The 27,933-nt window shown below is 46.3% G+C and overlaps 1 long non-coding RNA gene across 4 annotated transcripts; it reads left to right on the forward strand.

The window, feature by feature from the left end:
• Positions 1-27,903, forward strand: LOC125440348. Of its 4 annotated transcripts, XR_007245675.1 has the most exons (5): positions 1-808; positions 22,309-22,473; positions 22,690-23,568; positions 25,181-25,263; positions 26,119-27,903. It is a non-coding gene; the product is annotated as an uncharacterized LOC125440348 (long non-coding RNA). The 4 variants fall into 4 exon arrangements; XR_007245673.1 differs by having other exon boundaries at positions 25,181-27,903; XR_007245676.1 differs by having other exon boundaries at positions 22,690-22,978; positions 25,181-27,903.
• The last annotated feature ends 30 nt before the right edge of the window (positions 27,904-27,933 follow it).

The raw sequence follows: 27,933 nt of genomic DNA on the forward strand, positions 1-27,933 counted from the left end.
ACTGGGCTACTCTGGAGCAAAAAAGATGTAAGCCTCGAAAACTCTTCCTTGCGCCGCCGGAAGTCAGGGATCGCAGGCGGGATTTATTGTTCGGTCGGCAGCCAAGAAAGAGGTCCTCGGAGAATGTGCAGAAGACTCGGGGTGCGGGAGGACGAAGCCCCCCTGCCCGAGATCGACTTTCCTGGCCCAAAGGAATAGCCTGGACTCGAATGAGGCAGGGAAGCGGCCGGCCCGCAAGAGCCCCCCCCCCGCCCCCTGTTTTTCCCCAAATCTGGTTTTCATCCAGCCGCCTGGTCTTCGCAGGCATTCCTGCAAGTCTCTCCCGGGAGTCTTGAAGCCGATGGCCTTGTCCGGCCCGGAGCCAGGACGCCGCTGCCCCGGACCATCCGCGCGGGGTGGGGGTTCGGTCCCCGCAGCCTTCTTCTGAGGATGGGGCTGTCCGTCCGCAAACAGCCCGGGCGCCCCCCCCCCCCGCCCAGCAAGGCCTCGGAGCCGCCCCCTCCCTCCCTCCCTCCCTTCCCGGGCTGCGGGCCTGGAGGGCGGGAGGCAGGCGGCTGGTGTGCCCAGCCGAATCTGCTTGTCAGCCGTGACAGATCCCAGACTCCAGCGCTACTGTAAGGCAGATTGAGTTTCCCCGGCTCGGCCTGGCCTCCTTCCGCCCTCCCGCCTGTCCTCCCGCGCCGTCTAGTCTTCAGGCAGCCTTCCCCGCAGGACCACTCGGCCGGCGTCCAGGGGCTCAGCCGCCGCCTCCCGCTTTGCTCCCCGAGATCGCCGCCCGCCCGGGAAAGCCACCTGCAGGAGATCCCAGGTAACCACCCCCCGCCCCTTCGCCTTGCCCGGCTGCTCCTCTCGGCTGCCCGCGGCCTTTCACCTCCTGGCTCCCGCCCTCTGCCGCCACCGGCTCTGCACAGGCCCAAGGGGGTTGGCCTGGAGAAGGGGGGGGGAGGAAAGGCAGCCCCCAGGGCTCGTGTTTTGCGCTCTGATCTGCTGCTCCGGAGCAAGAGCTCAGAGCCAAGCCCATGAAAAAGAGGGGGAGGATCGGGTGAATGGGTTCCACAAGTCACAGATCCTAAGAGTCTGGTCTCTCCACTTCATCCCTGAGATCACCCAGTTTCGCAGCAGCATCCAGAAACAGGAGCTCTGAAAATGCAAATCCGGATTGGATGGGGGCTCGCTCCTTGCTTCTGCCCCGTGGAAACTGGAGCCACATGGAGGAATGTCTGTTTTCTCTCCTTGGGAGAGCAAGTGCTAAAGCCGAGGGCTGACCTCGGAATCCACTGACTAAGGGAGTCCTTGACCTAAAATCCAGCAAAACCCATTGACTGCAGCCCCCCGACCCCGCTTCGGTTCGAATTGCCCGCCGGATTGGCGGGGGAGTCGCCTCCACTGCAGCTCCAGTCCCCCCAAAGTGAGATCCAGAGGGAGGGCCGGCTTTGGGATCGTGCGCTTGTTCCAGTGGGGTTTCCTAGAAGGATTCAAGGACCACCTCGTGTGCAGGCTGAGAATTGGGAAAGCCGGATGCGGCTGTTACTCGAGAGTAAACCCTCTTGATTTCAGTCATGTTTATTATCATCATTTTGGGTTTTTTTTCTTCTTTTGGAAATGTGCATGCTTTGGGTTGCAGTCGTGATTGGCAGTCGTTCTCACCACAGGAGTATTTTGCAGTTCCTGATCTAGGGGGTGGGGCAGAGAGGGCGTGGATTAGAAAAACATCATATGATGTCGTTACTCCCAAGTAAACATGCTGAGAGGAGCCCGGCCTTTGTTTCATCTGGCTGCTGAAGCACCCCAATCCAGCAGCTGTGAAGGTGTAGCGGGTCATTGCTCCTATCCTATCCAGACTAACGAGGGGCTTTTTTCGAGCGAGTTTGCTCGAAGCAGGTCCTACCCCCTTAGAGTGCGACCCCGAAGCACAGGGTGGTGGGTTGTTGTTTTTTTACTGAACTCGAAGTCCAACAACGCCTTGGAAACATCTTAGTATTTAGGAAGTATTCTTAATTGTGAAACCTTCTCAGCGCTCCGACTCTGCGAACTTCAGCGCTGGCTTTGTCGCGTAGATTTGCGGAATCGTTTCCCTCTTTTGCACTGTTCCTCTGGTTCCCCAATCCTCAGAGCCTTTGAAAGTAAGTCCAGTGGGCGTCCGTTGCAAATATACGCTGAGGTCTCCCTGGAAACATTTTATTTGTGGGGCGGAGGGGGGGTGGGAGTCCGACGGCATCCAGTGGGACCTTTTCCAAGTAATCGGATGGCTGTTTGACAGTGCAATCCTAAACATGCATACTCAGAAATCCCCGAGTTCAGTGGAACTTAGTCCCTAGGAAATGTGCGTAAGAGTGCCGCCTCATTGTACTTTTCGCACCCCCAGAACTTTAGAGTTATGTCGTGAACGCTTCTTCTTTGCGCTTACTCGGGGATAAAAACTCAGCCCCCTGTCACGCTGGACTTTCCTGATCGGACACTCAGACAAGCAGCCAGCCGGGCTTTCAAGTGTAGCCGCCGGGCAACAGGGCTTGGAGTGGGGCACTGACTGCAGAAAAGCTCAGGGTTTAAAATGCCACCCCCATCCCCCGTTGTCCAGGTCAGAAATGCCCACCCCCCCAATTCAACTAAAGGAGGGAGGCGGCAGATCAAGTTGTGCAGAATTCTTTTTTGTACTCCGTGGGCTTGACTTAGAAACATAGTAAGATCGCACAGTCTATATATAGTTCATTTTCAACCCCTGGATGTGTCTATCTTTCCTTCGGTCCACCCCCACCCCCACCCCCACCCCCAAGTAAACTGAAGAGATGCCCGTTTCTCTAGCTTGGTTCGCTTCGCGGTAGAAGAAAGGAAATGGAGGAATGTTCAAGAGTTTTAACTCATTTCTTTGGCTGAACAAGGAAAGCAGAATCGGGCCTTTTTGGGGATTTTGCTGCGGGCGAGTCGTAAAATTGACAAAGCAAAGAAGAAAAGGATGTTGTGGGGTTTCCGGGCTGTATGACCGCGTTCCGGTAGCATTTTCTCCTGACGTTTAGGAACACGGCCACTGGAACACGGCCATACAGCCCGTGAAAGCCTTCCACAGTACAAAAAAGAAAGGCTTTATTGGCATCCCGAATGAGATCTGAATGAGCCCGGATCTGGAGCGATCCCAGCGGACATAGGGGCTGAGCTTCTTCCCTAGCTGAAGCATCATCCCAAGTCATTGGCATTAGTCCAAATCAGGAGAATATCGGTGCATGTGCGTGACTGACTGTTTCCACAAAACCTGTGCGAAGCTGCCGCCAAGCAGACTTTGTCTCTTTTGTGTCTGAGATAAAGGTACGCATCAGACTTGTACAGTGCAGCCCTAAGAACACTTCTGCGGACTGAGGCCCAAGTAGCTCTCTGTGGAGACCCGCTTCCGGCCCCAAACAAGGCGGATGGGGTCATTTCCCGCCCCGCAGGCAAACTGTTGCTTTGGGGCATCTTGTTTTCAATTCGCCCGATCCAGCGTCTGTGGCACTCAGTAGCGCTTGCTTCAGAGGATGTCTGCTACTCTACCTTCTTGCCGTGGGTCGCTTGCAAAAGGCATGGCTGAAAGGGGAGGCAGGAGCCCCATAGACGCTGCCATACACTCCTTTGCCATAAAAAGCTCCCTCTAAACTGTCGGGTGGGGCGGAGCAGGGCTTTGGCCTGCCTGGCCTTGGATGAATGGAAGGGCTTTACTTGCTAGACTCTCCCTCTCAGCCCCCCCCCCCCTTTCCAACCTTTTCTCCCCAAGCGCTCGCCTTTAATTGTGACCCTGAGCTGGGCTATGAAGTCTCTGGTTGGGAGTAGTTAGCGGTGGCTGCGTAAAGCGGGCAGACCTCCCAAGTGGCTCCGGCCGACGGGTCAGAGCCAGAGAGCTCTGCTCCTAGTCCAGCCGGGCTCTCATCAAAGTCCCTGGCTCCAAGGAGCCTGCAGGGGTCTTTGGTGGCCTCCCAAGGAAACAGTAAACAATTTGGAGCCCACCCCAACGACTATCCCCCGGGCCTCCGGCTCAGCCTCGCACCGCCGCACCATCCCCTTAGCAGTCCAGCCTCTTCACAGATCCAAAACATGAAATCTCCTCCCACTCTACCCCTCTAACCCCCCCCCCGGAGGGTTCTAGGATCCCGAACGATCTTGGTTTGCCTTAAGGAGGTGACAGCTAATTTACAATGCGACCTTTAAAGCTTTTTGTGCGTGACGTGTGGGCTGTGTGTAGGCCCACATTCTGTACCCCCCTCCCAACATTTTTGCAGGCATTGCGAAGAAATCAAGTCGGTACCATCCGGTCCACAAGGCAGCTAAGACCAAGCTGCTTGCCTTTTAAGACCATTTCCTCGGGTAACAGTAAGGCTGACGGTCGACAGGGCGATTGAGTAATTATTCCTCAGCTGCTATTAAATCCAAGGTCTTTCTGTGGACGGGCTGAGCCCAGAGGGACAGGCAGTCCGTGCAAGTGAAGCAGCTGGAAATACCAGCTTGCAGCAGCAGGGCTGCCGCGGGTAGGGCTCGGATTTACGTGCTCGGATGTAAATCCTTTTGAAATCACACGGGGCTTCGAGCTACAACGAAATTAATGGCATTTAATCCGAGCAGGAGTGCTTAACATCAAGGTGCCCGTTAAACTGAAAGAGTAGGATCTTTCAAGTGGATATTAACTGGGCTGACTTTCGGAGGAGTTGATCCCCCTTCCCTTTTTGTTAATGTGAAATCATCTGCTTGGAAGTAATCCCGGCTCAGTTTCCTGTTCACACAAACGGGCTCTAAGAGCCCCCCTTATTGCAAGCTCCCGCGCTGTCCCCGTGGAGAACTGATTCACACGTTCACTGCCTGCATGCGTTGCTTGTGCGAAGGCAGGAGGGCCCCGATTTGGAGACGGTGAGGTGCTGTGCAGAGGTCAAGAGCCTAAACTAGCCATTCAGCACCCCAATTTCTGTGTTCGTCCCACACAATGACTCATTCCCACACCAGGCAGGCTGAGGGGTGGTGGTGTGGGGAACTCGCCGATAAGTTGGTGTAAAGAAGAAAACTGCAAAACAGAACATCTTTAAACCAACAGTGTAAAGTAAAGGCCCGCTCCTTTTCTCCATTCACCGCACAGAGCAGGGAACCTTACTTGTGCTGCAGACAGTCAAGCCAAGACAGGAAATCCCCTCTACTCCGACATTGCTGACCTAAAAAACGTTTAAACAACGTTTAGACAGACAGACATTAAAGTCCCAGTCCGCTAGACAACACCTGTAAAACCATTTGTATATCTTGAGCTTGCCAGAATTGCCCTTGACTTCAGGAAGACCTGGGCGTTCAGGCAAGCGGCTAAGAATCCCAACTGGTCCAGTGAGCAGCAGGTTAAGCGGAAGCCATTGCTCACCAGCTCCCTTCGAGAGAGGCCGCAGTTGTGACGGTAGCTGCTTAACCGAGGTCTGCATCAGCTAAATGCCGGGCAGCCTTGTGAGTGGATCAAGTCGTGGCCGGCTGACGCAAGTCCTGACTCCGCGCTGATAAAACTTGGTCAGGTCGTGGGACAGTTACAGGTGCTGTTATAAAAGCAAAACTTTTTGATATTGTTGTTGTCGTCAAAAATCTATTTCCATTTGAAACCTACGTGCAAGTTAAAGGCGGGCAAAGAATGGAGCCCAAGGGGAAAGCGTTTGTGATCATTATAACTGGACCTTAGTTCGCGGAAAAACGAACATCTGCGCATTCAAGGAGCCCAGTTTCCAGTCACGCTGCTGTGCATATTTATTTGGACATAATTCCCAATATTTCTGTTGATTTTTTTTCGAGCGGACCCGAAATCAACTCTCTGGAGCTGTTGGCTGAGCGCCGAGCTCGGAATCCAATATCTTCCCATCTCTAGCTCAGTTCTGGTTTGTAAATCCAAACAATACGAAGATGAGGAACCGCTTCGCCCCGCAGACGGGGAGGAGGCGGGAGAATAGCTGTGCATTGAGCAGAAGCGCTGACTGCCTTTTGTCACTGTAAAATGCTGTGGATTGAAGCGTTGTTGAGAACTCCAGGATCGTGTGAACTGTGGAGAACTCCTGAGAAATGCGTGCTGCTCTTAAGCAGGACGGGAGATGGCCTCTGCAGGGGGAAAGAAAGGCGAGATAACCCTCTCTCGTCTCCTCCCGACAGATCTCTTGTTTTTTTCATGCCGTTCTTGTCAGTTTCCTACCTGCAGTTCGTAACCTCTCAAATCACAGACTATACTTTAAGGCGGATTAGCAGCGTTTACGTCCGGTAGAATTTACTCCCAGTTGTATCTTGGACTGGAAAGGAATATCACGTGGCTACGATCACGTCACCTGGCCACTTGAAACATCACAGGCTAAGCATAATTTAGAAACAAAGAACAGGTCCCTATCTGGAGGTCGTTAAATCTTTCAACACTATTTAAATTGTCTTGATGGGTTGGGTTTTTTTAAAAAAACAATTCCATATTTGGGGTGTGGTTTGATATCATTTATTTCTATTTCGTATTGTTCCCACTTCTAGGTTTCATTTCTGTCAGTCTAGTCACTTAGCCAAGCCTGGAAAGGTCAGAGTAGCATCAAGATCCTTCTTCAGTTCCAAAGAATTTATTTTCCCGCCTGAGTAGAACCACGAAGCTGATTGTCCTAAAAGCCACATGAACAACCACCCTCTGTCTCCCAGTACCTCCTTCTTTCTATCATTTTTTAACTTCAGAAGATGTATAAAATGTAAATGTCCTCAAAATGCAATACAGATAAACAAAAACAAAGCAAACAAATAACCCCGCCCTCCAGGGTCAACTTAAAACATCATTACATTCCCCCTCCCCCACTGGATGTAATGAAGAAACCTGAACTAGGCCAAAGGGACCAACAACTAGAGACAACCCAGACACTTTGGCAACTGAAGCCCCAAAATCTTCATGCCACCTTTCCCATGTTAGGAAAAAACCACTGCTGCAGCTCTTTAGGAGTACCAGTAATCTTGGCTGTTTCAAGGTGCAACTGAGGACACTGGGGCTGACTTCAGGACAAACATGCTTGAGATTGGACTGCAGGACTGTCAATCAGAACTATTTGTCTGCACCCAATTTCACCCTATTCTGTTTCCCCCTCCCCACACACTCTTGGCTGCCTGCAGCAAAGTCTTCTGAGGATGGGGTGGGGGAGTCCAGGAGGATTTAGAGCATGGAAGTGGTTTTCTCCACAGGTTCTGTCTCCCCAGGTAAAGTCTCTTCATCTTCCGTCATCTCAACACCCTCTGATGTAGCCATCTTCATGTCCTTCTCTGCTTCTGAGAATGCTACACTAGATCTAACCAGTGCTACTAAGAAACTTGTTGAAGGACCTAGTGACTCCTCAGAGTGCATTAAAGAAGGTGATTGGGGCTTCTTAAGGAAGGTCAAGAGGACTTGGCTTGATCTCTTTGCCTCCTCCACTGCCAACTTTCGTCTCTTCCATCCTTCTGCTCCACTCTCCTTTTTCTTTGGTTGTCTGTACTCCATTGTGGAACAACTGCTTTTCACGCAATAATGAAGGGCATTTTGCATCTCCAACAAACTTGCCAATGCAGGAGAATACAAGTGAAGCCCATCTTTTTTACACAGTATCAGCATGTCCCAGAAAGTTCCCCAGTGCCTAACAAATCTAAGCCTTTCCTCCTGGCATCACCTCCTCATCATGATTTGAGACCCCTGATCTATGTCTATCCAGTGGATCTGTGCATGGAACTGATATAAGTTCTAAGGATGCCATCTTTGAGATTCTGGTCTTTAATTTTATGCCTAATAACCTACCTTCTTCCTCCAGGGCTACACAATAATATTTCCCTATGGTGGCCAGCACTGGTGGAGCTACCACGGCCCATGGGGCAGGATGGAAACAAACGCCCCAGGCGCAGGCATGGGGGGTGGAGAATTGCTCCCCACCCCTCCCCACAGGCTGCCTCAGTTTGCCTCCGACCCGCAGCAGCCTCCGCAGCCCACAGCAGCCCCCATGGACTGGAGCAGGCTGCTTTTTTAGCTTTAAAAAGGTAGGTGAGGGCTATTGGAAGGGGGCAGCTGCCATTTCTCCCTGGGCCCCATTTTCCATTTCTACAGCACTGGTGGCCAGCATGACTGCTAACTCCTCCTTAGCACTATCAAGCTATCTATAGCCTGTCTCAGAAAAAGATGTTAGTAGGATTGTATATTCCTTCACCACAGAACTCAACATGCCGGACCTTCTTTGTTATAGAATGCTCCAGCTAGGTCCTAGAGCCTTCTTAGCCCTGCTTTTTTTCCCTGCACAACATTCAATGAACTATAAATGCTTGTGTATCAAAGTACCATGTTCAATAATGCACAAAATAATGGTTTTGACAAGAGTAGCATGTAAAAAATGATTGATAATTCTCATATTCATTTGAGACTATAATCTAATGCAGAAGCATACAATTTTCTCGGCCGCTACACCTCAGCTGCCCGTACTAACATCTTTTTCTAAGACAGAGTATAGACCAGGGGTAGGGAACCTTTAACACTCAAAGAGCCATTTGGACCCGTTTTCCAAGGGAAAAGAAAACACTTGGAGCCGCAAATAATTTTTGACATTTAAAATAAAGATAACACTATATATATTTGGGGTTTTTTTACCTTTTACTCCTCGCTCTTCTATTCTGAGAAGGCAGCATGGATGCGCCTCGGCCCTGCCATTGCCTTCCGCTTCCCCGCCTCCAACAGAGTGACCGGAAGCCATGGCGCGAGCGCGGCCCATCCGACCGCGAGCAGTTGGTGCGGCCGCCCTGCGGCCTGCAGGGCAGGCAAGGATGGGGCCGGCGGCTCGGCTCGTGGAGCCGCAGTGCAAGGGCAGAAGAGCCGCATGCGGCTCTTGAGCCTCAGGTTCCCTACCCCTGGTATAGACAGAATGTGATGATCACAATCTTCACACCAGGTAGGCAAGTCACCATGCTTTCATCTGGGGAGGACAGGGTGCTCCACTGGGTGAAAGTGAGTATGGAAGTCCCTTCTACCCTTTACTACAGCCTTGCCAATTTTCATATATTAACATTAACAGAAGGGAAACTTCCAAGGTGCAAGATACACTAACTCTCTGGGCAATCACATGTAGCAAACAGTACATCATCATGAAGCCACACAGGCAACTAAATGTGGTTAAGAGCCAGTGAGAAGAAAACAAGCTAACTGAAGTCCCCCCCCCCCATCACACCCATTACCAAGGCAACTGATCTTTTTTGTCATATCACAATACAACAATCTCCTGCATTCAAAATGCATTATAACAAAATAGCATAAATCTGGTTGCCTAAGCAACACAGGGGTGGCATTTACCATCTTGCTATGCTGAAGGTGGGGGGCGGGGACAATGAAACTTCTGCAGCACAGCATGGCAGTGAAGCCCTAGCAATGGGACAACTCCATGGACATGTTTACACTCTTGGCGGTATCACTAAAAGTTGTTAAAGAGCGGCCCCTATTCAGAAGTTGCAAGAATTGTCACAAGAATAGGGGCCATTTCACTCAGCTTTCCGTTTAATTACTTTACAAAGAATCCTGAATGATTTCAGTTCATTAAAAGAAGAAAGTTAACTCATGAAAAAATCTCACAATACAGAAGCCATAAAAACTAATTTTCTTCTATTATAAAGAAGAGCACAGAAATGTATTCAAAAACATGCACATTTCCAGGTGTTCTTTAACTTTCTCAGTGGTTTGATTCATGACTGGCTGTGCAATACAATTTACAATTTTGCATATTGTTAGAACTACAACTTGTGTTAATGTTACTGATACTTCATAGCTGCCACAGTCAAGTTTACTAGGAGCAACTGCAAACACCCAAAAACAAACATAAACCACATGCATGCCTGAACCAAGTTTCCAAATCCTCATTCTTAATCTGGATATGAGGCCCACTGGAATTAACGGTACAATCTAGATAGGCTCTTCAATAAAATGTGGATATAAACAATACCCTTCTGTACTTAAACTTTTATGTAACTGTGGCTTGTTATTGATAAGTGGCAAAAAAATAACAATGTACAAAATTACTAAAGATGTCGTTATAGACTACTTGGCTATGCAGGGATATGGAGACCAGAACTCACATGCTGAGTGAATGTTTCGAGCGATCTCAAAATGATATCGCCCATATATCTCCCAGTCTCTGGAAAAGCTGCAGCCCAGCATTCTTGTACTATACAAGCATAAGCAAACAAGTGAGAAGGAGCTGGGATCTATCCCCTTAAAAACCGTAACATGTAGGATAGAACAAAATGCCATTTCCCACGGCTTGTTGTATGGACCAAATGAGACATGTTGCATTGGTAACAGTTATTCTATACACACCATGTTGGACCATTAAATGGAGGTATGGACTTTTAAAACTAGAAATGAATATCAAATAGGCCAATTAAGTCAGGATCATCACAACATCATATCATACTAACAGTGCAATCTTAAGAACATTTTTCTGGGAGTAAGCCCCACACCTGAGCAGGATTCTGACCTGGGTCAGGGAGCAGCAGGCCCTTCGAGGCCTCCAGCCAGGTAACTGGCCTGACCAGGGGTGGCTCCTACAAGCTGTGCCCAAGAGAGTTTGGGCTCCCAAGTCTGCGCAGTGCGCCCCTCCAGGCAGCACACATGTGGCCCACCACCAGGCCAGCCAGGGGAAAGAGCCAGCCAGGCAGCAGGCTAGAAGTGTGGGAGTGATTTTCTGCCCCCCAGATGACTAAATGGCGGACGCCCCAGGACATATGACACCATATGTCCCCTTGCAGGGCTACAGGAGGAAGGAGGACTCAGTGAGGTGAAGAGAGCGGCTCGCACCCTACCAACCTCCGGGCTATCCAGCTCACAAAGAAGAGTGTGTGAAAATCAGACAGAGAATACCTGCAGTCGGTTTAAAACTCCCACAGGAAGATAATGCCATAATAATGGGGTGGGGGGGGGGGAGAGAAGGCTGAGGACTGGTCGGTTCCAAGGGTCAGACCGGCTTTTGTTGGTTTCCACTCAAACACCCACCAAACTGGATTTGGTGACATTTAAATGTCACTTCACAAACGGAACAAATGTCAATAATCTTCTGAGTCCATGAAGAGGAAACACACACATACACACAAGCAACATAATATGACTATACCCTTATCAGACAACCCCTTCCCGCTTTTGAGACACACAAAAGCCTTCCTCAAATTCTTTATTACAATAACAACAACAGAACCTTCTATAGGCATGAATACCAGAAAAGTCACAGCAGGGAAACACAAATAAATCAAGACAAAATAGGTTAGACACCTCTTACTATCAGGACTTGCAATAGCAACTGGGTTGTTTTCCCTAGCACCATAGGATCATTACTATTCAGTAGTTTTACAATACTCGCTTTTGGAGAACTGTTACATATGGTCCCTAGTAACAAAGCATCCCTAAAAAGCTTGCATTTTGAGCAGCTGAGGAAAATATGTTCAGGTGTTTCGATAAGAGTTGGACAATATGGACACATTCTATCCGACATAGGAGAATTGCTAAACCAGCCCTGTAGAAGAGCTGGGAGAAATACATTATTCTATATTAACCTTGAAATGGGAGGAGAGAACAGTTCCTTAAGTTTATTTACAGTCATAGGCCAGAGGTGGAGGGGAGTAGAGGGGTGTCCTGGCAGAAACTTCCAGGTGGTTTTGAAACAGGGGCTGCTCGGTTTGTGGATCAGGGTGTCACTACTGAAAAGGGGGGGGGTACCTTTTTTGTATTCCTTCTGCAAGCACGTTGGTGGGGTGTTTCAGGCTCACGGGCATGCATCGGATGGGTTTGGGGCCATTCTTTGGGTCTGATCCTGTTCTTGCGGGCAGAGCGCACCTCAAGGGCAGTAATCGCTCACTAAGAAAAAGGACGCGCAAGGCAGAAATACTCCCTAGGGATGCTGCCCTCTTTCGCACATGCAGAATAATGCAGTTTTAATACACGTTCAATGCACTTTGCAGCTGTGCGGAATAGCAAAACAATTGTGAAAGTGGATTGCAAACTTGCAAACAATTGTGAAAGTAGATTGAAAGTGCATTATTCTGCATGTGCGGAAAGGGCCGCTGTAAGTAAAATGTGAGTGGGATCTTCACACAGGCCCGTTGTGGGCTCCAAGCTGAAGTTTGTTTCTAGCTCTGAAAGGCGTGGGGGGACTGAGATCTCTGCCACTGGCATATTTGCGCGGCCTCCGTCAAGTCCTGCTCGAAGGCTGACTGCCACGCCCGAGATGGTGTATGCATCGTGCCTCTTGGCCGTGAAGCCTTGGAGCTAGTCCAGGGAGTAGGGGAACCCTGGCTTGGCTCAAAGAGTCAGCATGTGAGCAATCTCTTCTGCCCTTGCACTGCGGCTCCACGAACTGAGCCGCCAGCCCCATCCTTGCCCGCCCTGCAGGCAGCAGGGCAGGCGCATCCATGCGTTTCTCAGAATGAGCGGAGTAAAAGGTAAAAAACCCAATATATACAGTGTTATCTTTATTTTAAATGTCAAAAATTATTTGCGGCTCCATGTGTTTTCTTTTCCCGTGGAAAACGGGTCCAAATGGCTCTTTGAGTGTTAAAGGTTCCCTACCCCTGGGCTAGTCAAAGAGGCCCTGAAACAAAGGAGCGACCCAAGATATTCAAGGAGGGTGGAGGTCTTAGCCAAAGGCCCTGCGCTTCAAATCGCTGGGACTTGACTCGTGAGTAGCAGCAGATAAAAGGTCTTGAAGGGTAAGCGTGGGTGTTTGGGGTCATTTTTACAACGCGAGCGCCCATTCAGCTACACCAGTTTACGAGGAGGTAAAAATTAATGCCTTTAAACTGGTTTGGGAAACAGCCCAGCCGAGTTCAATCTGCTGCGGTTTATTCGGAAATAAACCCCAACTCGCCCAGCGATGCTGACTCCTAAGGCTGCTCGGGGCTTCAGTTGTACTGACGATGCCGGTAGGAGAGAGTTGATCCAAGCAGCTGGCCAGTCATGGGGATCTAAATCGGGGCTGCTTCTGCACTTCTAAGCCCACCAGGCCAGCTCTCCAAACAAGAATCAGGCCATGCGTCCAGAACAAAGGTCTCTATTATCCACGACACTGAAATGTCCACCGTGCAAAGTGTCCCCAATTCAGGACATACTCTGATAAGGCCATCAAGCTTGGACCTTTCCACACATGCAGAATAATGCACTTTCAATCCAGTTTCACACTTGTTTGCACCCGGATTTTGCTATTCTGCACAGTAAAATCCAGCTGCAAAGTGCACTGAAACTGCATTATTCTGAATGTGCAGAAGGGGCCAAGGAGAAAGGCGAACCTGTGAGTCGATGCACTGGATTGGGTCCGAGGAAGTTAGACTTCAGAAAATGTTCACCCCTGAGAATGACCGGCAATCCTCTGAACTCCCCCCCACACACACACACACTTGAGGCAACTTTATAAAAACCTCTGAGCTGAATACCCCCATCCCCCCCAAATAGCTCCTTTCGGTTTTGCATCTGCCGCCCTGATTGGCTGAGATTTGATGAAAGGAAAACCTGGCAGACAGTACTGAAAAGAGGATTTGGATTTCCTTCTCCAGCTCATCACTTTCAGCTCGTTTCCTGATCCTGGGACTGTCCGACTGGTATTGACGCAACCGGGCTTCTGGTTGGGTCATTCCTGACGCCAAATAGCCCGAGTTAGTCTGGCTGAGTAGCGAAATTAATAAAGTAAGATCTTCCGCATTTTTTTTTCCAGAAAGGCAAGCGAAATTGACAAGGCGCATCTTCCGCCGTTTCATCCTTGCGCGGAAGTGGAGTGCAGGAGATTGGGTCAGATGTTCCTATTCCTAATCATATTATGTTCCAGTTGCTGGCTGTTCCGCTGACTTGTTTTCAAAAGGTTCACGCCGGCTGTTATAGTGGGCTAGTTTTATTAGCCTGAAGCTTGCGAGGTTCTTAGGATCAAGGCAACACATTAATCGTGTGGTTATTGGTGGATCTTAAGAAAAGGTGAATTCCAGCTTCGTGGCCCTTGGTGTGGCAAACTGTCCCCGAGACACTATTTGGAAGTTCTTGGCGTAAAATGTGACTTTATATGGGAGTGTCTTGCACAGGGTTTTGAGGTGACAGTTTGCTGAACTGAGGTGACAATTTCCCGATGAATCAGCTGCGAGCTGATGGGGAAACGAAACTTGCTGGATCTCTTTGAAGAATGTCTCCATGGCGGGGCAGAAAGGTGGGCAGAGATCTCAGAACAGTTTCCCTGGGAAATGTAAGGATTGTGGGGGAAAGAACCGGTCAACTCGCAAAACAATGGCCGATCTCTGTGTTACACAGAATAATAAATTGTAAGAATCCTCCCAACACGTAGCAAAAATATTTCCACCCCAAGTCCTTGTATGTACATCAAGTGAAGGGCCTCTTCCAAGTGAAGAAGTTTATTTACGGGAGTCATAGACCATCCATAAAACTTAGAATAAGCCAGTACAAATTCCAGTGCACAATAAATAATTAGTGTTCTAAGGAGATCTTATTCACATATAATATGTGACTTTAAAACTGGAAATAAATACAACAATCCAAGTGTGTTAGGCTGTTGTCCTAAGGGCCCTTTCCTGTGAGAGAGCCTTATTGATTAAAATGATGCTTACTTCCGAGTAGACCTGCTCAGTTCTCTACGTGCCTGGACCCTGAAGCGCTTCCGTCTACAATTTTACAGTCTATGAGTGCATGGAAGGGTTTATTCTTAAATGGTTCCAAAGCGTACAGAATCTTCACAATTTTGATTTATTTATTCCGTTTGGTCTTGCTCTGCTTTCTCTCCTCTATAATTCACAAACTTACACCTCAGCCGAGGGAAGGCTGCATCCTATGAATGCAAAGCGCTCTCCCCATCAACACCCCCGCCGGCCCCCAAACCCGAGCTGCTATCGCAGCCTGCATAAATCCCAGTCCACTGCATATATTCTTCTCACGGGTTTTATATATTAAGTTGACCCAAGAACAACATTTCCTCGAATTTCAGCTCCCACACCGCAGAAGGAGAAGCGGAAGAAGAGGGCGAGGGGGAGAAAGAGATAATCTGAAGAAAAATTTTAACAATTTTTAATAACAGTTATCTGCTGGGACTGCAGTCTTTGCCTTTTGTGTTTTGTTTCCTTATAAATCTCCCAGCTGTCCTTAGCTGTGGTCTCTGCCAGAGACTTCTGCCAACCCGCAACACGCGGCTCCTAAGCCTCTGTCGGGTTGACGCGAGGGAACTCGAGCGCCACCCACTGTTCGCTTTTAGAAGAGCAGCGGCAGAGAACCGAGAAGACTTTGGCTCCGCCAAAAGCCGGGCTCGAAACCACAGAGTTTGTCAACTCCGAAGATCTTAGGGGTTCTCCAGAGAGCGATTTGAATGGGAAATGCATTGGATGGACTCCAGTAATCACCTCAAAAGACCCTGTCGCCACAACATCTGTGGGATCTAACCGTGGCTGCCAGGAAAACATGCTCACCCTTATATTTCCTAATTCCGTTCCAACAGAATAGGATGGCTTATTTTCTGCATTTTAAAAAACAAATTTCAAAGAAGAGCACTTACACTTGCTCGGTTCAATGTCTTCCCCTCTGCCATATTATGTGGCAGATTTAACAACCTAGAAATTAGCAAAAGGGTGCGTACCTGCAACGAAGGGCTAATTGAAACTCTCACCCACCAATTATTTTGTTGCCCCAAGTATGCAAAAGTATACAGATGAAAGTATGCAAATGAAATGTCAGACTCCCGTAGACTTCTTTTCTTGTTAGATAACTCTGATCCTACTGTCTGTGAATTGGTAGCTATATTTTTTATTAGAAGTTTTACAGAACCAACAGTTGTTTTGTCCGGCCTTTTTCTTCATTTTGTACCTTCAAAATGTATGTATGTGTATATGTACATATATATGTACATATATATATATATATATATATATATATATATATATATATATATATATATATATATATAGAGAGAGAGAGAGAGAGAGAGAGAGAGAGAGAGAGAGAGATGCTGCGATTTACGAAATTCTGGCAACAGTGCAACAGTGCGTGCCTCAGAAATGAGTCCCACTAGTTTAGGATCGAGGCATAAAATGAAATGTTAACATAACAGAACACTTCAAAAGGTGGTGGGATCGGGATGAGAATTAAGAGACCCGTGGAACGAAAGGGTGAATTCCTTGTAACATGGGTTCGCTGCCCTTTCTCTGCATGTCTGACAATGGTCTTGAAATCAGGGATCAGACTTCCCTTAGATTCAGGGGTAGGGAACCTGCGGCTCTCCAGATGTTCAGGAACTACAATTCCCATCAGCCCCTACCAGCATGGCCAATTGGCCATGCTGACAGAGGCTGATGGGAATTGTAGTTCCTGAACATCTGGAGAGCTGCAGGTTCCCTACCCCTGCCTTAGAAGAAGGCAGTCCAATTGGGGGGGGCGGGGCGGGGCGTGTGGAGGTTGTCTTTTGGGATCTCAGGCTTGTTTAAAGAGAAGAGGAAGAAAAGGAGTTTGGATTTACCCCCTTTCTCTCCTGTAAAGAGACTCAAAGGGACTTGCAAACTCTTTTACCTTCCTCTCCCCCACCAGACACCAGAGGTAGGTGGGGCTGAGAGAGTTCTGAACTAACTGTGACTAGGCCAAGAAATGTAGGAGTGGGGGGAACAATCTTGGTTCACAGGATAAGAGTCCACCATTCTTGAGGAGTGGGGAATCAAACCGGGTTCTCCAGATGAGAGTCCACCTGCTTTTAACCACTACACTACGCTGGTGTAACCGGATTCATGCTCTAGCCAAGCGAAGGGACTTGGTTTGCAGCCTATTTCTTCTGTTTGAACGCTGCTGCCGCAGTCCATTCCCGCCCATTTACACAGAAGTAGCCCCCTTCACTCCTCATAAGGAAGCCTCACTCCTTTCCAGGCTTTGGATTGGGCGGCAGCGAAGCTTTGCGAAGGCGTGAGGGATGGATGGGTGGGTGGGGGCTGCTCGGTTCCCAGGGGTGGAGAGTCTATTGACACCAGGCTCACCCCTGGCCCGGGCCCACGCCTCACCCCTTCTCACACCCACGGAGCCTTCCGTTAGCAGCGTGACCCCGCTCACTGATCATCCCAGCCAAATTGGCTTCCTCTTTCCCTCCTTCTCTCCGGAATGACATATCGCCCGAGCCTTAATGAAGACGAATAAGCTGTTTGCAGAAGCTGATGACAGATCGTCCCCATAGAAAATGATATAATTGCTCCAAATACCAGAAGACACGGGTTCCGCCGGGGAAACAAAACAAAACAAATATCTCCTCATGCGGTTCCTCTGCAAATCAGGGTTTATGGCAGCAAGGAGCTGACTGCAGTAAAAGGCTCAGAGTTAACAGCTCAGCCTAGGGAAGAGTGTGTGGTAATTCCTTTGTTTAAGCTCTCCAACTCTGCCTAGGATAGCGTCAAGGCCTGTGGGGGGGGGGGGGTTTGGGGCGAGGGGGCGGGGTCAACACTTCAGGCTGTGGAAGGGGCTATAGGATTAAATGTTCTTCACTAAACAAACAAGCAAACACAGCAAAAACCTTCCCATAGAAAGCTAAAGTGTCAGGGAGAGACACATTGCCTCTTACATCTAGTTTTCTACCTTGGATTTCTCTCTCTCTCTCTCTCTCTCTCCTTTTAGCCTCTGTGTGCAGTTTGAAGTGGTACATCCTCCCACATGTGCATTAACTGCTGAGAACTTGCAGCCTGACTTGCAGCCAGCAGGGACCTGTTGTGTAGTTCATTGTAAACTACCTCATTGAGAATTAGAGTTGCAGATTGGCAAGCCTGGAGACTTCTTTCTCCTTGAAAGCCAGCCACCATCATGGCTGATCAGGTATACGGCAAGAAATAAGTAAAATGTTGGCATAATTTTGTGTAAAACTTGTGGTTGAACATATATAGCTTGCTTTTGTCTTCATAGCAACTTGGCAAAGTTAATCTGATCATGATTAGCCTGAGGTAACTGAGGAGCGATTTGAACTTGCCTCTTCCTCATTTAAAGCCAGCATCCATTACATAAGATAGTAAGCTGATCCATTACATAAGATAGTAAGAAAGAGAGCAGGTGCCAGTGGGGTTGCAAGTAGGGTGAAGCCACCTTTGCCAGTAGCATTCAGGTATGTATGTGGTTGTTGACATTCCTGCCCCATGTAGCTGGGTCACACAGGACACAGCAGCTGGCTGGCTGTGGCTGCTCCTCATGGCAGTCAAGTTCTATACCTTGAGGACTGGGACAAAATGGATCCCGTAATTAGATTGCTACAGGAGCAAGCTGAGCTCTTGAATTTCACAGAACTCCATCAAGGCAACTGATGAATATAATGAAACTAAATATACAACCCAAATTTAAATTGTGTCAATAAAGTGCATTATTTTGTCCACCTTCTGTTCTTTGTGACCAATATATCTTGACTTGAATGAAATGACAACAGGAGAAAATAAATAATGGTGTGTGTGTGTGTGTGTGTTTGTAAAAAATTCAAAGCCTGCAAAATCCCCTAAGAACAATCAATTTTGAATTTGCCAGTTTCAGATTCCAGAATGCTGTTATAGAGTGATTCCACACAGCATATTTATAATGAGTTGCAATTGTTATAAATGAGTTCATTTATAATGATTGCAATTCATTATAAATATGAGCTGCAGAATCCACTCTAGACACCAAGACACTCTAGACACCACTCTAGACATCAAGCTTTTGATTTCAGAAGAAAAGAACAAAAGTTTTCGTTCGTAAGAAAGCCTAAAAGCCAGATTTCTTTTACCGAACACAACTTCTGCTAGTGAAAGCTTCAATTCTTGAAACTGCTATGGAAACTTCCATTGCTGAACGCTCCAACTCTGTTGTTTAAAAAACCAAGCAAGAAGTACAAGAGGAATAGGAGGGCCTTTCAGTTCAGCAGCTGAGTCCTAGAGGACATGCTGTACTCTACTGCATGCAGAGCCATCCATCTTCCTATGCAAGAGAATGGTTCTTAAAACTGATCTGGAAAACCATCAACATAGTCTCTCCTTGATGCTCTTTCCAGTTATCCATTGAGGCCAAATGGCACATAACAAATGACTCCCAATGTTTTTTTTCCATTATATAATTTAGTTTTAAACAACAAAATGAAAGTTAATCATAAAAGAATTCATATAACAGCTATTTATGTACATAACTGTTATCAGGTTAATTAAAAGGACCCATAATGATTCCAGTTGAAGCAAGCACCTTCCTCTTTTAGATAAACTAATGTAAAATTCGGTAATTCTCTGCCTCACAGAATTTTGACAGATCAAACCACAAAATAAAAAGGCAGCTGTCAGAAGTCCTTACAGGAGTACCACCACAACTATATTCTTAAAGAATCAAAAACAACAACAACCAATAAAATGTGTTTTCAGAAAAATGTAAAGGAAGTCAAGGGTTTTGCTTAGGCTTTTGAAAGGGAACACCTGGACTTTTAATTCCATATGTACGAGGACAATCTACGTTTGTTTTGTCGTGAAGGAAAAATACTCCTGTATGTGCTTCGAAGTACTTTATTGTATTGTATTAATTGTGTATCTGTGATGCTGATGGTAAATGGAACTAGTTAAAATGTGTGAGTGAAGCTACAAGAGAAGGCCAGTGATACCTGCAAGAGGTTTTGTTCACCACCATTATCCCCCACCCCCATCTCCCAAATGGTGGTCTGTACAGAACATGCAAACCTGAACAGCAATCTCCCATAAAAAATGAAGATGAAGAGCCACTTTAGTTAGTTATAATCAGAAACCTCCTTAGCATAGGGAAGCTTTGCTGATCTTCCATGAAACACATGATGTATAGACTCAGACTGTAAGTGGTTTACCCCAATATGTAGAACAGGTTTTGTCTTTCATCCTCTTCATGAGGCTTGGATGGCAGCTTCAGCTTGGAGAAGCACATCATAAATTAGGTGGGAAGGTTTTATATGAAGCCTGTGCAGATAATTGTCTGTTTCCAGTCCCTGCGGCTTTCCACCTTCCTTCTGCTCATCATCAGACCAACCTGACCATGAGATCACAGTTTTTCAGCACTCATCATCCTGGCAAAGGGATGAAAGAAAGGGCAGGGTGAGAATCGATTTCCTTTGGTCCCTTAAAAAAAATCTGTTACATTTTTCAGGTCTCTTGAATCTGAAGTCAATATGATTTATTGCAATACACAGGTGTCAGGATACTTTTAATTACTATTAAAAGACAGATGTAGTTATGCATCTATACTAGCAGCATCACCCATGGAGTCCACTTCTACTTTAAAACCCTTTCCACACATGCAGAATAATGCACTTTCAATCCACTTTCACAATTATTTGCAAGTGAATTTTGCTATTTGCAAGTGGATTTTTACTGCGATTTGCGCAGTAAAATTGAGCTGCAAAGTGAATTGAAAGTGCATTATTCTGCATGTGTGGAAGGGGCCTAAGACTCTGCAGATTGGTGGTTATTATTTTCAAATTATTTGACAACTCTGTAATTTCCATGATTGAGCTCTTGCTTGTAATTGCCATTTTTGTTCAGTAGACGTCGCTGATTCCACAGCTTGCTAAAGTTAACTGTGGCCCCTTCAGCACATTTCATTTCATTTATTACATCTATACTGTAACCCACCCTCCCCTGAAGGGCTCAGGGCGGCGTACAAGAAGCACAACGGCAATACAATATTTCAATAAAAGGTCCGTTAAATAAAACATATAACAGATAAACAGATAAAACAAGATGGCAGCCAGCCCACCCCTCCCACTAAGCCCATGAGAGGCTGAGGCAACAGATGGTATACCGGTACTTTATAGTTTCCCCAGCTGGCCAGATGGAAAAGCTGGGTGAACAGGACCGTTTTGCAGGCCCTGTGGAGTTCCTTCAAGTCCCATAGGGCACTAAGTCCCCTCAGAAGCCTGTTCCACCAAATGGGGGCTTGGGTCATAAAGGCCCTGGCCCTCATAGAGGCCAGCCTGATGCTTTTTGGGCCTGGGACTTCCAGGTACTCCTTGATGAACATGCAGAATAATGCACAATTGTTTACAAGTGGGTTTTGCTATTCAGCACAGCTGCAAAGTGTATTGGAAGTGTATTATTCTGCATGTGCAGAAGGGACCCAAGTCTTTACACAGACAGAGGCTACTTCCCTTCCTTTCTCTTTCAAGCTGGTGACATATCATTCTTCTTTTCTGGTCTTTGTTTTGGCAGCATGCCAGTTGGGAAGGAGATAGGATGAGGAGTCTTTCTGGTTTTTAATACTGTCCAACATCTTTTCTACTGGAAGCCCTTTTTATTTTAAAATCATATCAGTGTTTGGTTCCTCATCATTAATTTTCCCTTTTCCCATCATTTGGGTACCTTTTAGGAAGATCTTATACTTTCCCTTAGGCTATTGGCAGTGGTGATTGGACTTCCCCTTTGAATCTTTTTCAATTTTCATTCATTTCTTCAGAGGTACTCAGCTTGAATGTTTTTCTTTCCATGGGAAGATCAGTAGTTCAAACTAGCCAAGATGGCAATGCCGCTTTGCTCTGGCTTCCCAACTCCATGGGATCACAACAGTTGGTGTTTTCCCTGTGATCACACTTAGAGGAGATCACCTGGGTGACTCATGCAGCTGTTTTCTGTTCTCTGCTTCATCCAGAGAGGCTTAAGCAGTCCTCAGGATTGCACATTTGAGCTTCATTATCTGGAGCAGCTCCGGACAGGTCCACCCAGAGCTATTTTCATACCGGAAGTTCTGACCTCTTTTCTTACAGAGAAATCTTTTTTCCTTTTCTTTTGTCTCTTGAAATCCTGACTTGTGCTTTTACGTGTTGGCTGTCATTTGTTCTTTTTTTAAAAAATTATAAATAATAACTGTTTTTGGCTGGTCCCAACAGCTTGTGGGAACCTTTGAGCACACGCGATCAAGGTCATGACTAGACTGTATTTCTCATGGAGGTGTAATAAGGGAGAAAGCAGCATGATGTTACAACCCTGATGCTAGTGTGCTATTGGCCTGCTGTTCCCCCCCCCCCCGCCCCTTGCCTCAAAACAAACCTCAGCTGAGTGCAAAGTGCCTTTAAGCATTGGAGTCCCAGGGAGCTGATAACACTGCCTCAGCAAAAAAAGTAAAAAAGATTGGCCCCTAGTCCTTGTGGGACTTCTAGGCTTCAGCCTAGTCAGTCTTATGGATAATGCAGCACTGTTTCTCACGGTTCCTTATACCTCAGGAGCAAGATATCCTGGAGATGGACTGTAGTGGAATGGGGAGACAGGAAAGTTCAATTTTGCCACTAGAAAATTCAGGCTGGCTCCAGCCCTATAGTGTTGGCCCTAAAGGTGCTAGAAGATTCCTTTGTATTTCTGCAGGAACGGAACCATCTCACTGAACGTTATACAACTGGACTTGAAAGTAGTTAAAGGAATGGACATTGCTCATTAAGGAGTGGATCAAAGTCCAGGCCAATCCACTGGAAAGTCTTCTGCAATGGAAAGAAAACTTCCCAGCTGACTGAAGCTGTAACATGTTTGCTGGTAAAAAAAAACAAAAATCATCATTCCAGAGTCTAATCTATCAAAGAGGGAAATTGCAAGAATAAATGTAGTAAAATTATTACCCTTCAACTGGATTCTCTTTTTTTGCTTGCAGAGTGCTAATGCATGGGGGGGGAGGGGGGAGAGCCTCCATATACCTTTAATGTTCTAATGTCTCTGATTCATTATACAGTTACAACCTGTCTTCTTCAACAGAAGCCTATGGAAGTTTGCAAACCACTGCATTGGGAAAAAACTCTGTCCTCATGTCTTTATGCCTGTGCAGGGAAGCAACATCAAAGCATCCATCAGGCACAATGTGGAACACACATGGCAAGACTGAAGGGGTTTACTGGCCAAACGTGTTTTCTAGCCATTTCCAGATCAAGCAGAATGGCTCAAAGCTGTAAACACACCATTACTGTTCTGCTCAGTGGCAAGAAAGAGCTCAAAACAGAGTTCACAGTTCCAACATTTCCATTAAGTGAATACTGGAAAGACATGGGTGGGTAAAGCAGTTGGATCCTTTTTTTAAGTGGTTCACAGATTTAGAGTAGACAAAATGTGTTGTGGTAACATTGTTTTCTCAGGTTGAAAATGAGGCTTCATTTAATTTATAGGCTTTGCATGAACAGATTTGTAGCTCTGCAGAGAATGTAAGCAGGTAGCAACACTTGCTCTCAGTTTAGCAAACCTACAAAGAACAATTCAACATTTTTGAGCAGGCATTTTTAGGATTTAGTTTGATTTTCAGGGAAGGCTTCAAGATCACAGCTTGCCTTCTTCAGTTTCAGCAACTTTTATTTTAATGAGTCCATCATACAAGCCAAAAAGAACAGCTCATATGGACTAGCGGCTCAGAAAACTTCTGTATATCACCTGGAAGATGTGTGAGCAGCATGGTAGTATAATTCACAGACACACACATACTATGCATTCCTCTCAAAGAAAGCCAGCCTTTTGCCATGAGAACTGTGATGTGGAAAACATTTTGCTGTTATGAACAGCTAGAATGCAGCATTTTTCAATAACATGGCACATGTTTCTCGATAAAACCAGAGACCACAAGAACTTTTCAAGGGAGTGGTATCCTCGGTAAGTTTTAATAAAAATGCCACATTTTGTTTATTTGTTTTAATAGTCAATGTTTCAAATCCTGAAAAATACAAACCATACGATAGAATGTTTTCCCAGACACAAGTTGTGTTTTAGATGCCTGTATATCCATATTCTAAACTGGCAAAGGGAATGTGTCAACAATAAAAATTATGTTGACTAAATCTTAGTGGGGAGGCAGTGAACAAGGAAAGGGGAGTGATTTCCACTTTCCAGATGTCACTGCTCAAAACTTATGACAATGACTAAAATCATAAGCTATGGTTTTAAGTGTATTGTTTCTAGTCCTATCACTCAGCTTAATTTTTTAAAATTTTTACCAGTTGTAGCATTCAGACAACTGATGTATGGGTTTAATACTAGTAAAAAGGATCTAAATTCAGGCCCTAAACATAGTGCCTGCACAGAATTCTTGCATGAATGGGTTTCCCTTTCACTTCAGTGTGAAGGATAGATTCATGCATGTCTCTTGGTGAATCTAAGATTGCAGCAGCAGTGGCGTAGTGGTTAAGAGCAGGTGCATTCTAATCTGGAGGAACCGGGTTTGATTCCCAGCTCTGCCGCTTGAGCTGTGGAGGCTTATCTGGGGAATTCAGATTAGCCTGTACACTCCCACACACGCCAGCTGGGTGACCTTGGGCTAGTCACAGCTTCTCGGAGCTCTCTCAGCCCCACCCACCTCACAGGGTGTTTGATGTGAGGGGGAAGGGCAAGGAGATTGTAAGCCTTTTTGAGTCTCCTACAGGAGAGAAAGGGGGAAAGAAATCCAAACTCTTCTTCTTTCCACTAACAGAGCTAAAGAAGCCTTGTAAGTGAAGAAAATCCATAAACGTTGTGTAAGCTGCCTCTAGACATCAGAGCATCCCCAGCCACAGCAGAATAACATACCTAGGGTTATTGCTTTAGCAAAGGTTTGTGAACCACCCAGTGGTGTAGCGTCAACAGGGCTGGGTGGGGCGCAATGTCTCGGGTGGAGCAGCGGAGGGGGCATGGCGGGGGCTTTCCGGGGTAGGGTGGGGGCAGAGGGCACCATGGTAGGGGCACAAGGCACGCGTGCCGTGGGCGCAGTTCCCCCTCACTCCTCACTCCCCAAATAGGTATGTATTGAATAACAAATGAAACCTACATATATCATAAACACCCTGAACTGGCACACTCTTGCCAGATTTCAGCAACCAAGCAGGGTTAGTCTGGCTTTGTACTCGGATGGGAGACCATCAAGGAAGTCCAGGGACACTGCACAGAGACAGGCAATGGCAAACTACTTCCAAACATCTCTTTTCTTGAAAACCTATGGGCTGTGACTTGACAGTAAAGAAAATAGCAAACATCATGAATGTACAAAACATTTTATAGAGTAACAAGTAGGGATGAAACCATTTTTGTGTCAAATCTGTTTGAGAGCTGAATTTGTTGGGTTCAAAGGGGAGAACCAGATGTGAGCTAATCACACAGTCTGTTTATTATGGTGTCTTACTTTCTGAGGCTGGGCCAGCCAGAGTCTGCTCTCAGATTCGACCAGGGTGCCCAAGCAGAGACACATTGTGCATACTCAATATGGCATTTAATGACATTTCCTTACATGTTACAGGCAAGCTGATGGTTACAAAATAAAACCAAAACAAAGAAAGACCTTACAATATCCCTTCAGCTCTCTGAAGACTCCCGAAAGAGGTGAGTGACTTTCTATGAGCCCCTGCAGAGATCCTGCCTCACCAGCAGAGTATGAAGGACTAAGGGGAAAGGAAGGGGAAAGGATTTTATACAGGCTAATAGACAAGCTCTAAATGCACACAAACACACACACAGACCTTATACTGAGCCAGGCCATCAGTCCATCAAGGCCAGTATTATTTGATCAGACGGCCGGTGGTTCTCCAGAGACTCAAGTAGAGGTCCTTTATGTCACCTGTTGCCTGGCCCTTTTTAACTGGAGGTTGAACCTGGGACCTTCTGCATAGCCCCTCTCTGCATCGAACAAGAAGTCAGACAGCTGACTGGGGAGATGTCTCATATAGGCAGCCTACTTGTTTACATTACTTCTTATCTGTGTACTACAATACTAGGCACAGCTAACTGGGAATTGACCTTGGCAGGCCTGCCACAGTGTAAAATGAGGTAAATGAAGGTGCTGGTGGATATACACTATTGGCTCCTTTCCATATGATGGTTTTCCACATGTACATCCACCACTACAGATGAGCAGAGGAAAACTGGGGGGGGGGGGTCTTTGAGAACTATAGGTGTTCAAAGTTCTTTTGATCCAAGCAGACTGGCTGTCATTAACTAAGGACTGCTTAAGTGAACACTGAAGAATAGGATTGGGGGCAGGGGGGCAACCTTTATTTATTTGTGTCTACGTCTGCACATCAAGCCACCATTTCCCCAGCATTTTTCACCTGCCATGTCACTACAAGGTTTTTGGAGGTTTCTGTTTTGACAAATCAGTAATTATTATTGTGCTATTGCAATCCAACAATCCAAAAATCTAACAATGTATGGTTCTTTCCTTTTTCTTTCATATGAAAGCTGGGACTTCAGCAATCCTGTCAACACATTGTTAGAGCACTAGGTTGCAATAGCTCAGTAGCAATCACTGTTTTTTTTAAAAAAAAAAAAAGCTCCAAAGGCAACAGAGAAAAAGGTGGCCATTGCTTCAGGAAAATACCATTTATGCTGTACTGCATTGTTAGAAAGGAATACAGTGAACTAGCTTGTAGAAGAGCCATACACTGATCAACAGATAGTTGAAGTGACCCTTGAATATTGGCTCCCTGTTTGTGAATGGCAAACAGGACATGAGCCGAACCAGCATCTGAGCATCCTTAATAACAGATTCCTGATCTAAGGAGCTTATGATTTAAATCTCAGTAGCGGGGGAGATGCCTGAGGAGTGGAAGAGAAGAAAAAGATATTTGTGACTATCACACAAATGCAGAGCAGTGCTTTCTCGGGACATCTGAGGTTTGCAACATACACCCTTCTATTACATTATGCTAAAGATGAGGAGCATATGTGGAGAAGCCTTTAAAGTCACTGGCATTCGTAGCTGTTGAATTATGTAAAAATGTAACATTGTGCATATGGACAAGGAAGCTTTGCATGTGTACGTGTGTGTGTGTGTGCGTGCGTGTGTTTTGTTAAATCTCCAGCTTTCCTCTGGGAGTGCCACTATCACCTCTGAAAGCTGAGTGGAGATATAATAATTCAATTTCACAAGTATGTGTGTGGGCGAGGAAAAGATGAAGGAGCATGCTGAAAATATGTCATGGATAGAAGAAAACACCAAATAACAGATGCTTTGAAGCACATCCAAAAACAGTGCTTGGAGCTAGAAAGAAGACTTTAAGGATCTTTTTTCCATGCAATGATTCACATTTTACAGTCAACAACACCCCAGTCATGTGGGAATGCTGAATTTCATGCCTAAAGTTGTTACTCGTCTTGGCTGATCAATGAGCAACTATGTGATGCAACAGCCTCTTCACTGTTCAACACAGAAGCAAAAAGAACAAAGAAATGAATGGCAAGCACAGTTCTGTGGGTTGCCCTGTTTATGTGGTACTTTCAATGCTACTTCTACACCTCATTGAACCAATGATGCTAATGCTAAAAGAGGCTGAGTACATCACACCTCACATGATCAATGCTTCTATATATTACCAAAGTCTTTTAGCTTCATTTCTGTATGGCCCACGCAGAAACCCGGGGTCAGGGACTCTTACTGCAAAACTGCAAGCTTTTGATTTCACCGTTCACATTTTGATTCCACTTACTGTAATTTTCTTTCCCGAGTGGGCTCTTCTATTGAAGGCAGCGCTGCAGGAAAAGGAGTTCCGCTGGCAGATTAGAAACGTTCGGGAGAGAAGTACAAAGCTGCAAGTTTCCGCAGTTCAAACTGCACAGAAGAATGCAAATTCAGAGTGTTCAAGGGAAGATCAAATCTCCAGACGTTAGAAAAATGAGACTTCCCATGCCTCAGTCAAACATATCATGCTGGGTTGATGAAGAACAGGACCAGCAGTTGGAGGGAGGTTGCTGATGGATATGCAAATTAAATTAGGAGCACTTTCCGACAAGCGGTGGAAAAGAGAACAGATGGATGAGCAAACATTCATACAAGAGTCTAGGTCGTTAGTACATGCTTTGGTTGCTTTGTTCTTGAGGATCTGATGTTACCATTTTATTGTAATTTTTGAGGATCTGATGTTCTTGAGGATCTGATGACATGATGCTACCATTTTATTGTAATTTTTAATATTGAAATTGTAGTTTTTATGAACTGTTTTATTGATAGTTCATCTATTGATAATTGTGAAACAAATAAAAGTCTGGCAATTAAAC

This window comes from Sphaerodactylus townsendi, linkage group LG10 (assembly GCF_021028975.2).
Source record: "Sphaerodactylus townsendi isolate TG3544 linkage group LG10, MPM_Stown_v2.3, whole genome shotgun sequence".
NCBI classification, from domain to species: domain Eukaryota; kingdom Metazoa; phylum Chordata; class Lepidosauria; order Squamata; family Sphaerodactylidae; genus Sphaerodactylus; species Sphaerodactylus townsendi.